Source organism: Ambystoma mexicanum, chromosome 3p (assembly GCF_040938575.1).
Source record: "Ambystoma mexicanum isolate Mex_15411 chromosome 3p, UKY_AmexF1_1, whole genome shotgun sequence".
In the NCBI taxonomy this organism is placed as follows: Eukaryota; Metazoa; Chordata; class Amphibia; order Caudata; family Ambystomatidae; genus Ambystoma; species Ambystoma mexicanum.
This window is the reverse complement of record NC_090925.1, coordinates 1,206,240,668-1,206,255,047: the sequence shown is the minus strand read 5'-3', so window position 1 is coordinate 1,206,255,047 and position 14,380 is coordinate 1,206,240,668. Positions and strand designations below refer to the sequence as shown.

The window sequence follows — 14,380 nt, the reverse complement described above, 5'->3', positions numbered from 1 at the left end:
TTAGTTGGCGCTATACAAAAATACACTAGAATAGAATAGGATTCCCAAGAAGCATGACTTTCCCAGTAAGGTCCGTGGGGATGTGCCTTGCAGAGTCCTTCTGCAATCCCCATGGTCTTGCTACAGGCCTGCAGCAATGCGCAAAAAGCAAAGCAAAGAAAAGCAGGACAAGTTCAGAGGAGAGCACTGAGCCTGCTAGAGAGCCACGGAGAAGCCAGAGAACAGAGCACGCCGAGGAGAGCCAGGCGCGGAGGAGAGCCGGGCACTGTGGCTAGACGGCAAAGAACTAGGCCAGATGCCGGCAAGGCTCGGAGCCACTTGACGCTGAGGGAGATGGGTGAATTGGAGAAAAGACAATGTCAGCACTCAGGGGCACAGTGACAATCCAGAGAAAAGAAGTGTGTGTTTGCAAGGGCTGTTGGGATCAAGGCCAGAGCAGTGAAGCGTATGCACGCGCTGAACCAGAGATGAGCAGAGCTGCCAAGAAGACACGAGCAAGTAATGTGCACCCAAGAGGGAAGTCTAGGGAGGGGGAGATGGCCGGAGAGGGAGACAACGAGACAGAGAACGAACTTCGGAGACCGGTGATGATGGGAATAAACCCAGTGGGAGCAATTCAACGGCCTTATAAGAATCGCCTAGAGAGCCTCCCCAGGCGCTGTGTACTCCAACAATGGATGAGTCGGAGGACCTTACAACATTATTTTTATAAATACGTGTTCACAGAAAATGCTGTGTGCTACGCACTTACAATAATCAGGTTACCAGTCCAGCATTAATAATTGAAGGTCATTTTAATGTGCAATAATTGGAAAGCGAGGCAAACAGATGATATAAAAGCCAATGAGTCTCGGGAGGATAGCTCAGGGGCAACGTGCTCGCTTTGGAAGTAAGACGACACAGAGCAACACAGGTTCGATCCCCAGGTCCGCGCTTAGAAACCTCTGGGTATTAAGCGCGTTATAAATAACCTATCATATCAATGCATTTCAGACCTAAGTCCATCGTCAGGGCTGACTGTGTGTCAAGGCAAGAAGGAAAAGAACCATAAATAGCATGTCCACATACACAAACCAAAATAAACCTAGATACCAAAATATACCCCAGTGGTGTGGATATACTCAAAATCCACTAGTCATGCCTGTTACCAATCTCACTACGTGTGCATGTTGATACATTGAAATAAAGAAAATATTCTGTGAATCCTACAAAAGCATTAGAATACTTCATACGTACAAATAAACGTATACACGTGATGTGAAAGATCAATAGAATGTTGAAGAGCAAAATGCCTGAAACGGGTACACAAATGATACCGGTCCTGTGTAAATGTAATGACAGCAGATCAACACAACCGCTGTTATGTGCTAGAAAATCAAAAAGCAACCGGAGCAATATCTGGAGATAAAAGCAGTAAAGAGAGATTGTCATTCAAAGCAGAGTAAGAGGAGCTACCTGGTGCCAGTAACTCAAGACAATGAAGCAAAATTAGGGAAAGAAGTGGCCCTCCTCTCGGAAGCAAAGACTGCAACCGCAGAGAATGTGCCATAGAAGAAACCCTAGAATCTACTCGAAAACCCGCGGGGAATTCGCGTGACGTAATGACGTCACCACGGTGCCCCATGGTATCACTGCAGGTCAAAATACGAGGGGAAATGACAAAAAAAGAAAAAAACAACAAACACACATTTTTTACAAAAAGGAAGCCAAAAATAATAATCATAAAAATAATTGAAGATGCTGGTAAAAAATAAAAGGTTATTATAGGTATATCAATTAAAGAAATAGAAAAAGGATGCCATGAGAGTACACCAAAATAAGTAAAAAGAAAAAAGAAATACGGATAGAAAAAGGAGTACAATTAGAAAAAGACCATCATTTGGGAAAATATAGAAAAACTCGCAAAAATAGGACTATTAAAAAGGAAGAAACCAGGACTATAAAAAGGGGGAAACAATCAAATAAGTGGAACTGTTTTATTTTAAAGCTATGCATTGAACCATGCTAGTCAATGGCTGTTTTCCTTCTTTCCTTGGCAATGACAATGGTCTTAGGTCTGAAATGCATTGGCTTTCATATTATCTGTTTGCCTCACTTTCCAATTATTGTGCCTGCAAATTAAGTTCAATTATCAATGCGGGTAACCTGATTATTGCAAGTGTGTGGCACACACCATTTTTCATGTATTTGTGAACAGCTATTTGTAAAAATAATTTGCGATGGTCCTGAGACCCGTTGGTTGCGCGCACAGCACCTGGGGAGGTTCTCGAGGCGATTCTCACACAGTACCCAAGTGTCCTTGTACCAGGGGCACGGTTTCTGTAGTACTCCATATCATTCAATTCTCTTTTTTCTAAAGTTGATATATTTCCTTGTGTACTCATCTGTGAGGGGTAATTCGCATAGTAATTCAGTAGCCAATCCAAGTGTCTAGAAGTTTCTAGAAGTGAAATTGAACTGGGCAAGCGAACACCTGTGCCTGGGAGGGAAGGTCGCTAGTGTTGCTGGGCAAAGGAATGATCAGTGAATTTCTGCATGCTGGGAATTAAAGCTCAAGTTCCGAGATACCCGTGACCACAAAGGTCATCGCTTGCTGGGTCACACTTTCTAGCAGACCCCAATATAGATGCTGAGAGAACCCATATAGAGGCCGGGAGTTTCAGACACCAGCCGACAATCTTTCTTTGACGAAAGTCTTTGAATTCTAGCGTTGATAAACATCAGAATTTTAAGGAACAGTCCGAGCTCTCAGCTTCACATTCCTAGTTTGCTCCAGGTTTGAAATTACCAATACATTCCCTGTTTGGCAGGCCCAGCAAACTTGGCATTCCCAGTAAGGACGACATTCCCAGTAAGCTTCCAGTTTGACATTCCCAGTTTACACAGTTCTGGTACACTATACAGAAACAAAACCAAACTACCCCCAAATATCACGGAAAGCAATGACCCATTGGAAAAGCTATGCTTCTTCAACTCAAAACTGGGGAGCTACAAGCGAGATCCCTACACCCCAGAGTTTATCATGTCAGGAAATGGGACGAGGCTGTGGTCCCAGCACATTGACACAAGGCTTTCCAAATCCGTGTGACAAAATACATGCCCATGATCCCATAAGTTGGCAACAGCTTTGCTTCTGGCACCGAAAATGCATCATAAGGCTAATAGGAGGGCAAACAAGACTTCCTTCACCAACTACATCTGGACTCCTAATCCACCACAGGAAATCAATATCTTGCCAGAACTATCCAACTCCCCAAATCAATTGCCTAGCATCGGGCACAAAAAGATTCCATCCAAAATTACACTAGTATATCACTTTGCAAAGGGCTTTGACCCAAACCATTTAAACATGCTTGATTACTTCTGTGTTCAAGGAACCCAGGCAGATCCAACGATCTAGGAAGCCTATCAGCAGCCCTCAAGCCTCCCATAAACATGCAAAATCCTTGAAACTACAAGAAACCGGATAATTACAAGATTTGGAACGTAATCGTTCTCTGGATGATCGCTCACCAAGTCTTCCAGAAACTGTCCTGAAAGACCCCGGAGAAGCACTTCATATGCCCACGAGGTAGGCAAGCTAGCTTCTTCTATACTCCTAGATCTCTCTGCAGCTTCAAACACTGCTCGTCACCCAGCTCTCCTCCTCCAAAGACTAAGGGAAGGGGCTGGAGATCCACCAAAGCCATTGAACGAATCAGATCCTTCCTCTCCAATCGAATCCAATAAGTCTGGAATGGGTCCAGTGTACTCCTATCATAATGTAAGATATGGAGTTTCTCACGCCTTCTCACTCTCTTTGGCTCTTTCGAGCACTCTCGCTGTCTCATCTACACACATCCACTGACACAGATGTTTGAGCAGTGCCCAAAACATCTGCAAATGTATGGAAATGATGCACAAACACATCCTCTTCCGAATATAGAAAAATCTAAGGGAGTACGGAAACATGTCTGAATGTCCTGATCACCTCTATCACTAGATGAAAGAAAGTTATATCTGTTTAAATGGAAACCTGACCAAGCTCCTCCTTCTGAGAGCATCATGTCCATTCTAGTCACGTGCAAGTCCTGTTTTGCGCTCACCCACAGTACGTAGTAACTAACCGGAAATCATCATCAATGCAGATCTTGCTTTTGCTCCCCAGATCGAGGCTATGATCAAGCATGTACATTTTGAGCATTTGATTTTCCATAAGATTCTCTCACAGCTTCAAAGCCCATTCGAGTTGGAGCGGACTAGAGATGACGAGATCATTCGGCTGGCTTGCCAAAAAAGGAGTACAGAAAATCTGAAATCAAGCAGTGTATGGAGGTCAAGCGAAGACACATGATGCCAACCGACTGTAGTTCCTACAAATGGCTTTTATGTTTATGTTTCGTTCAGAGGTACATCTATAGGAACTCAAGGAAGCTCTACAAATATAAAGGGGTGCCTAGAAATAAACATTGTCCACTTAGGAGTAACAAAAAGCATGTGATTCTTCATGTCCCTACTAACTCCTGTGGTTGTGTTTCAAGTCACATAGTTCAACCTAATCTAAGAGTGGTTATCCTTCCGTGGACTCCCTAATCTATAGCACAATGTCCAGAAGACGATGCCAACGGAAAGTTCCAAACCTATGCTTAATAAGTCTTTGCCCTCTCGGCTAGTCCCTAATCTAAAACACCATGTTTCAAATCTTAGCCAAACAGAATCACACAACCTATTCTACAAAGTTCGTCCCTAATCTTAAACACAACAAAGAAGCCTTTAAAGGGAAGGCTCTTTGCGTTTACTCTGTACTCTACTTGGTCTTTCTGTGTACACTTTCATTCTTCAGACCACTCCCATGTACCCTGCGTTTCCACCTTCTTGTCACCCTTCTTCCATCATTGTATCTTTCAGCTTGGATTCCCAGCCTCTCTTGCTGAGTCTTAGGATTTGTCTCCAGCTTCAGCTATACAGCGAGATGGGGCACATTCAGACCATTGCATTCAAAATAGACATTCCTTTTGAACCTCAGAATTCAGATACAGGTTTCGGGCATTCACTTGGGAGACTCTTCCCCTCAGGATCTGACCTTTAAATGGTTAGGGGTCTCAGCATGACCTTGTTTCACCTATAATTAACCCCTTCCAGTACTTACACAATATGATGGTTTGTACTGGTTCTGTTCACAATTTAGGACTAGTAAAGGCAATGGTGACTTTACATGCCCTTGGAGACAGTAGGCAGTCCCAGGGTATGGAGTCTATGTTTGGGGGTCACTATGACACCCCTGTGTTACTGCACTGAGGGTGCTGTGTAACACACACAGAAAAAACAGATGATACCCTATGGAGCAGAAAGAAAACCCCATAGCCCATAAGCACACAGACATACCTCAAATCATGCCTAAGAGTGGGAGGAAAAGAGTCTCACTCTTAGCAGGAGAAAAAAACAAACCCCAAAAATCCAGCAAAGGTGCTGGGGGACTCACTAGGTTTGGGAAATTCGCCTTATAAGAGAATTCTCCCTAACAACCTCTGCCTGGTTCCTTTGGAATCGTCAGATCTGTGAGATGCCTATTGTTGCTTATTGCTGCCTTTCAGAATTTGGCAATGCTGGAATATCCTATCACATGTGAAAATATGTCCCACGAGTTCCACATGCCTTCCAAAAACGCCCTGGAAGGTGGAGGATTGTAATACCATGTATATAATTGGGATTTTTTGCTACCAGTACAAATTGGGTATCAGTTTGCACTCCATGATGTTTTCGCTGTCCTCATAAAGTGGATCAGTGGCCAAATCCTTTTCTTGTGTGAGAGGTGCCAAATCCTTCTCACATGTGTTTTGATATGGGCAGACCACATTCTATTGTGGTCAAAGCAAGACTTTCTACCATTCTGCGGCTAGTGGAATTGCTCATCTGGGCACATCTCCCAAGAGACGCCAACTTCCTGGTGGCGGACCTGTCCATTCTGCTGATGCATCACACAGGCCCTCATTACAACACCGGCTCTAAACCATGGCGCTATTACCAGTAATCCCTTAGCGCCAGGGTCGTAATGACCCCCACAGTGTCAAAAGTGGGATCAGTTTAGTGCTTCTAGCTTTCCTTCCCCAACATTCTTCACCTTCATCAAATGTCTTCCTGCTGTATCTATTGAATAGTTTGGAGATCTTTGTGCATCCCACCACCTCCTTCCGTGTCCTGCAGACAGTGCATGTCACTGCTGCGGTGAATTCAGAGTCCACATGAACTAGGGACATTTTGGACAAGAATGTGATGTGATTCCTCCATCTCAGAGCATTGGCCTTTCGTCATTAGGTCCACTCTGATAATCTAACTTGAATAAGGAAGGCGGCGTCTGCCCTTCCCAGGAAGTCACTGATAACACCCATGCGGGCTTACCAGCAATCGCTACTTCCGTTTATAGCCAATGTGCTTGGCTCTCTAGTTTAGGCCACTCTAGAAATGCCTTCAATTGGCAAGTTTAGTGGTATTGTGTAATCTCCAAAAACTCCAGACCGACTTGGTCCCAGGGAAGATATGGAAGACATCTGTTCACTTCAAATGCCACACAAAGTGGAACTAATCTTTTAAACCTTTGCCAACTCTCCAGGTGGTAGGAAGAGATTGAAAGAAATACAGGAGCCTGAAGATAGCCTTCATTGTATGCCCGTTATACACCCCATCAACAAAATCAACTGCTTGCCTTATTTGTATGTCTGGTCACAAGTCTGCAAAGTGCTTTTAATTTTTAATAATATTGTAACTGTCTTAGACTAATCCTCACACCTAAGTTATACATGTACACGTGCCAAAGTACAGGTTTTCATTAACAAAGCAGGATCACTGTATATCCTAAGGCAACAGCGCCCTCTAGCAGTGAAAACTAGGCATGACTGCATCAGACACACATACATTTGGCCTTTTATTATATTGTTAGATCGATTGGATGGCCAGTTCCGAAGGAGGGCTTTGTCTTGTTCCTTAATTGTGGTTAGATTAAAGATTTCCAATTTTAAATAGTTGTTCTTGAGCCTAGATATTAACTGCACCTCAGCTCGTTTAACGTCACTGAGGTAAGAAATTCATTCAGAGGTCCCAGTGTTGTGCACACGGGTAGCAATTTTATGTTTTATCCCAGGCCTCACTCCCCTTATACCCTCATTCCATCTTCTCTGGCATGCAAGGGGGTCTGAGCTGGCTGCAATCAGTAAGAGGAACAGGGAGCACCCCTGCTTCATGCCCCATTGCAATACAATAGGTTCAGATGAAGCTAGCTGTTTGAAACCCTCCTTAAGGGCCCAGCATAATATGCCATGGCTAGAAGCTGAAATTAAAGGATGTATGATTTGCAAAAATGTGGGAGCAAACATGAACAAATAACCTGCTCCCCTCTGGAAAGGCACAGTGAGCTAACACCTGGTTGCAGACCCTGCTGAGTGGGTGCCATCCGGTATAACCGATTATTTGCCCTTGTTTGTTCCCAATGTTGGTAGAAATTGTTCCCTCTTCTTTGGCCATAAATCACTGACTCCATTGTGGCCAGAAGAGTCCTATCCTGTTTGGTGGACATCTTGTAGCTTATTGTCCAGTACAATACACTGGTGAAGGTCTATCACACCTTTATTTTAAATTTGGCAATTGAAAGGAAGGCTGGGCTGCTGGTTGTAAAGGGTACATGGCTAGTTCATGGCCAACCTCCAATCAGTGATGTTTAGAAGGGCCTACGTGAAGTAATTTGTTCTGGAAACTTGGAAGCACTGGAATTGGTGATCTAAGTGATGTCTGGAGGCAGACAGATGGACGGTGGCTCCACCTGCAGGAAGAAAAGGAAATTTGCCCCCGGGAAAGACAGATTGACCAATCACAATCTAGCCCAGGCTTAATTGTGCATTCACCGTCCACGCCGGCGTAAATAAATGGCTGCTGCCATTAAAACCGAAAAGGGACTAGGTCCCTTTCCGGATGACGGCAGCTATTTTGGACCATGTTTTCCATGACCGCCATAATCGGAAAAGGGACCAGGTCCCTTTTCCATTTTAATGGCGGTGGCCATTATTTTGTGATTTCGTTTTCCTCCGACGGGAGATGGGCTCATGCTGAGCTCTTCTCCCATCGGACAAAAGAAAAAGAAATCTATCCACACCCCAGTATATCGCGGGGTGCATATAGCTGGGGCGGACATGGGGTTTAACGGCTTGCAGATTTGGTTTAAGAATCATAATCGTGCATAAAGTTTCAGCAAAGTTTGGTTTGTGCTTAGGGAGGATTGATTGATTGATTGATTTATTGATTTATAGAGCGCTTTACACCAGGGCGCTGTACAGTAGAACAACATTATACATAATAACATCAACAATATAACAGATGAAGCAAAATGATATGAATCTTTCGATAAAACAGTGACAAGAGCAATTGACTGAAGGGGAGAGGGAATAAGGAGTGGGATTAGGCAGGTGGGGGAGGGCGTGGTGGAGAGTTAGAAGAGGGAAATTGAAGAGAGAGAGGAGTATAGGAGAGGGGAGAGGAAAATCAAGGGGAAGAAAGAGGGGGAGAGGGGGAAGCAGAGAGGGTAGAGGGGGAGGTTTCAGGGAGGAGAATTGAGAAGGAGGGATTTAAGGGAAGTGCGGAAAGAGGGGAAGGACGCAGAGGAGCGGATAGTGAGAGGGAGTGAGTTCCAGTGTAGGGGTGCAAGGAGTTGGAAGAAGCGGAAACGGGAGGAAGCACAGGGGGATGGAGGTACGGTGAGAAGGAAGTGGTCAGCAGAGCAAAGGGATCGGGAGGGGGAGTAGAAGGAGAGAAGGGAGGAGAGATAAGGAGGAGCAAGACCATAGAGGGATTTAAAGACAAGGCAGAGAAAGTAAAATTTTAGCTGTGCGTGAAATGGTAGCCAGCCAAGGTAAGAGAGCGAGGTAGAGATGGAGTCACGGGAAATGAGGAGACAAAGGGTGCGAACAGCAGAGTGGTAGATGGATTTAAGGGGGGCAAGATGAGATGATGGTAGTCCAAAGAGAAGAGAGGAGCAATAGAAGAGGCGAGAAAAGATGAGAGAGGAGATTAGGAGTTTGGTAGCGTGGAAAGTGAGAGAGGGACGGATTTTGCGAATATTGTAGCGGTGGTATCGACAAGTGCGAGAGGTGAGTGAAATGTGCTGGAAGAAGGAAAGAGAGGAGTCAAAGAGAACGCCTAAGTTACGAGCTTGGGAAGAGATGGGGAGATTGGAGGGAGGAAAATGAATGAAAGGGGGAGGAAAGGGAGGGGAAAGAGAGTTGGAGGGGAAGAAAAGCACTTCAGTTTTATCAGTGTTAAGAGAGAGAAAGCGTGAGGACATCCAGTTCTTAATGGCAGTCAGGCAGGAAGAGAGTTTTAGGTGAAGGTCAGTTGAGAAGGAGGAAAAAGAGAGAAAGAGTTGGGTGTCGTAGGCATAGAAATGGTGGGAGATGCCAAACGAGGAGATAACAGGGGCAATGAGGGAAGTGTAAAGAGAGAATAGGAAAGGACCAAGTACGGAACCTTGGGGAACACCGTATTCCAGAGGAAAGGAAAGAGCGGTCCGGCCTCCCCGTGATACAGATACAGCAAAGGAATGGGAAGAGACGCAAGATGATAGCCATTTGAGAACAGGGCCTTGAAACCCAAAGGAGGAAAGAGTGTGGAGAAGGAGAGGATGATCAACAGTGTCAAAGGCTGCCGAGAGATCAAGGAGAATAAGAATAGAGGATTGCTTGGCATGGCGAGCAGATAGGAGGGAATTAAGGATAGAAGTGAGAGCTGTTTCTGTGGAATGTCTGGGATGGAAGCCAGATTGGAAGGGAGGAAGGAGAGAGGAAGTATTGACAAAGGATGAAATCTGAGTATAGGCAAGGCGCTCAAGAAGCGTGGAGAGGAATGGTAGAAGAGAGATAGGTCGATAGTTAGCAGCGAGAAGTGGATCAGCGAGGGTTTCTTCAGAATAGGAATAATCGTAGCATGCTTGAACACAGAGGGAAATGTTGATGAGGAGAGGCAGATGTTGAAGAAAGAGGTAAGGTAGGGGATAAGAAGAGTGTAGATCTGAGGGACAAGAAGGGACGGGAGGGGGTCAGATGGGGCAGATGTGGGGTGAGCTTTGGATAGAAAGGAGGAAACTTTGGAAGGGGAAACGGGTGAGAAGATGGACATGAAGGATGAGGAAGGAGAGGGGGGAGGAGGAGAAGGGGAATCAGAGAGGGAGTTGATTTTTTGCCTAAGAGTGAGGATTTTGGAGGAGAAGAAGTTAGCAAAGTCAGAAGGAGAAAGTGTGGAATTGGATGAGGGATCAGGAGTGGGAGGAGAGAGAAGTCGAGAGAGAGTTTGGAAGATACGACGAGGGTGGGAGGCTTGAGAGTGGAGAAGATTAGGAAGGAAGGAGGATTAGGAAGGAAGGAAGGAAGGAAGATTAGGAGGAGGAAGTAGAAGCAGTGAAGGGGTGGAGGGAGTGAGCATTTTACAATGTGCTATTTCATTTTCAGGAAATCTGGTGAATGCGAGACAGACACACAGGCCAGTCTCGTAAATAAGCACCGTTCGTGCTCCTTGACGACGCTTCCTTATTGGTTGTATTGAGATAGCTGCCCGCAATAGAGCTAAATGGAGGTTCTCTGTCCCGCAGCCTGAAGGATGCTGTCTCTCTCTAGTGATTCCATGGCCATCCAGATAACCATGCAGTGACAGAGCAGCGACTGATCAATTTCCATTGGCGCAGAACAATTATTTTCCCACCGCTGAGACCTCCATGCTTTTTTGGTTGACGATACAGGTTGTAAGATCCCAGGCGCATTTGTAACAGTTGGCAAAAATTAAAGTCCTCACTTGCACAAACAATTCCTTGGGTTTGTTTAAATAAGGCTGAGTCTTGTTGTCGAAATGCCGTTTCTTGACTTTCAGATCTCAGCGTGACACACTTCCCTTGTGGATAGTATACACATCTGCCTGTCTTAGCCCAAGATCTAAGCCAGATGGGTCCCCCTCTGCGACAGTGCTTTTGATTCAGGCAAAGGAGGGTGCCCGGAAGTACTCAATCATTTTGACAGTTTGCCCGTTAACCGACGAATTTGAAAGTTGATGAGGCTGGCCCAGACTTTGCATAAGGAAGCTCCATTTTATTATTTGTGGCAATCTCAGGAGTCATCCGTCCAAACGGTCAAAAGAGTAAGAATGTAATATTTAGAACAGAATAGGCTGTGCCAGAAAATGCAGCACGTGGATAGAAGGTTGTACTCGCGAGTCTCTGGAGCACTGGGAAAATTGTAGGTTGCAATGCAGGCACGCAGTTGTTTTGGGGAACCTTTTCCCGTTGTAAGGGGACACATTTCTTAACAAAAAACACAGGGACGTCATTTCACCAAAATGCCAGGGGTAGCGGAAGTGACATCACATGACCCTTGACCCCCTGATGACAAAGTGATGTCATTTGACCCTGCCCCGAAGTGATATCGAGGGTCGTGATGGAACACGACATTACACCCGTTGACAAAACAGGAAGTGGCATCACATAGCATTGTACACTACGAAAAATATAGTTAAGATATCACTATATGATGGACATTTCATACAAGAATGGATCGCCATATATATATCATTAAGATCAGTGTGTACTACAGGCCCATATTACCAGATTACTGTGAATGCAAGCAGACGTACAAGGCCAAATAATAATGATGGCTTATTGTATACCACTTACGCTTTAGCGCTTTATATAGAAAAAATATACACCCAATCTCACCCAACCTGTGTTGGTACTCATTTATCGACCTCAGAAGGATGAAAGGCTGATTGAGGTGTTTAAGAACAGACTAAATCAGTGACTCAGCCCCTGAAGTGTGCCTGAAATAAACCTTTAATGAGTCTAGTATGACTGTATAGAATTCCAGAAAGACACAATATTTGGTATTCCTATTCTTTTTTATTAAGGGTCCGTGCTGAATGTGTTAGACTTGTGGCACTACCGTTCTTATTTTTCTTCTGTTTTTTAAGGGGCCTGAACAAGAAAGCCAGCCACCTCAGAAGTAGAGAGCCACAGCCCAGGAGCTTGCATTATAAAAAAAAAAAAAAGATTTTATTTTTTAGAGGTCGCAACGGAGACCTCAGAGGTCACAGTTGCGACCTCTGGTGACTCCTAAATGACGTCCCTGAAAAACATGAATTGAATAGACGCTACCACATCACTATGCACAGGACCAACTTGTGCTGTTGATACTAGGCAATGGGATACTGGGTTTAGAGCCATCAAATGTTACATGAGAGGCTTCCTTTCAAGGGCAAACACCTGTGACATGTTTTAGAGACAGCCGTGTTCAAGGTGAATGAAAAAAGTGACACCGGCCTATGACAAGTCCAGTACACTGGCCTTGTCAAGAGCGGATAGGAACCCCCCCTCTACAGGAGGATGGAGGAGAGGAGAGGAGAAGTGAGGGTTCCAAAGCCGTATCTTTGTGAAATGACCCAGATGAAAAGTCCAACCACCAAAAGTCCGTTTTTGTTGTTGCTTTTTTCAATTTTTTCGAATATATATATGGGGGGAGACCCCCCTCAGCCCTCCCACCTTACACCTCTACATTTTTATTAACATTACCCCCACATTACCCAGCACCCCATAGGAGTGTGCCCTGGAACATGAACATTGACTCTACAGGGCTGCCATCTTTGATACACAGCAAACCCACATGGAGAAAGTGAGAAGGTGCTTCGAGACCAGCAGGGATCAGGTGGCAATAGTGGCTTGTGGAGTAGATTGGTGGAGAAGGTGAAGTATTAGCTTTACAGTGACAGTGGTTTGGGTGTGTGTGTGTGCGTGCACGCATGTGTGTATGCATGCGTGCGTGTGTGTGTGTGTGTGTGTGTGTGGTAATTTAAGGAGTGACTGTGGAGTGATTGTACCTGAATGAAAAGACAGTGCATGATAAATGGCTTGGAGTGAGGAGTGGTGGGTTTAGTAGTGTGGAGGAGGGAGTAATGGTATGGAGAAGATAGTGGTGTGAATGAGGGAGTAGTAGTGTGGAAGGGGGATTAGTGTTGATAGGAGTAAACTCAAAGGGTTGAAGCAACTCTTAGGAGAAGTGGGAGCGTGGCAGGGAGAGAAGATGGGACGGGTTGAGAAACCCATGTTGTGTGTGTGAGGAGCAGGTGAGACATACGCGCACACTGCATACTGACTGAGAAACACGCTGACTAAAAACATTGAAGGGGAATCTCTGGAGATGTACATTAGGCCTACCTCAATCCCTGCCTATGGAGGCCATGCGTGTGGATTTGGATCTGGTCTCCCTGCTCACATTAATCAAGGTAAAGAGGAGTGTCTTATTGATCAAAATAATATCAGACACACGATATACACAATCAGGATGGTGCAAGGAAGCTTGTGTGAGCTGTCAGAAATGTGAGGCAGACACCTTTGTGATGGTTTTTCAAAAGATGCCATTTTATTAACTCAAAAGTTTGGATCCACACCTCACTATCCGTACCCTGATGAGGATTTCCCTGCCTAAAATGAATTAACGTAAACACTCTAACAAAAGGATTCCGTCCCTCACACTTACAAATACACCAACAAGATGATATATGGCAGTTCAATTCACAACATAACAACTGTTTCTCCTTCTACTCTGGGGAGCTCCCCTTCCCCAGATTCAAGCAGGATTTTGCTCAACAGTTCTGAAAAGATTAAGGAAATCCTATGTTGCAACAAATTTCCACTTCCGTTCTCTTTAGTTTCAGTTTGATAACACAACGTTCTAATGTGTTCTCTTTGGTTCAACTTGATAACACAAGTTCTAATTTTCTCTTTTGTTCCAACAAAAAGGTATTTGTCAGGTTATTTCTACACCAGCTCATAAAACCACTTTTTTGACCATATCAAAAACTTCTGCAGCAGTTCATACAACACTTGCTTCAATAATATTCATTTGTCAGGGTGATTGTGTATTATTTCACAACACTTCAGTGGTTCTTCAATGTCCTTCAATATGTTAACCAAACCACAGGACTTCAATAACTTGGGGCCTGAAAACAAGTTGGGCGGTATCTGGCTGGGATACGCCCAACTTTATTAGCGTTTGCACCCACAGGTCCCACAGTATTACCGCCGGATCACGGGTTGGGTGCTAATTGTAAGTCCCCACTCCCCATTGGGTTCATTAGATCCAATGGGGAATTTCTGGCGCAATTACCATGTGCTGATATTGCCAGCGGTAATTACACCAAAAGTTGACATTTCTAGGTGTGTTTACCCCCGGCTCTGAGCATTAAAGGGCTATCGCCCAACTTGTGATGAGGCCCTTAGACCTGGTCCACTCACCTGCCAGGCCTATTGAAACTAAGTTCTCTGCTCTGGTGTACTCTCCTGCCAGAACAGATTAAACAAAAATATTCTTTGACCTGGTGGGCT

At 44.8% G+C, this 14,380-nt stretch overlaps 1 protein-coding gene across 1 annotated transcript in view; it reads left to right on the top strand.

Moving 5' to 3' along the window:
- Nucleotides 1-14,380, top strand: part of COL23A1 (collagen type XXIII alpha 1 chain) — a 395,547-nt gene that overhangs the window by 140,560 nt on the left and 240,607 nt on the right. The window lies entirely within an intron of this gene.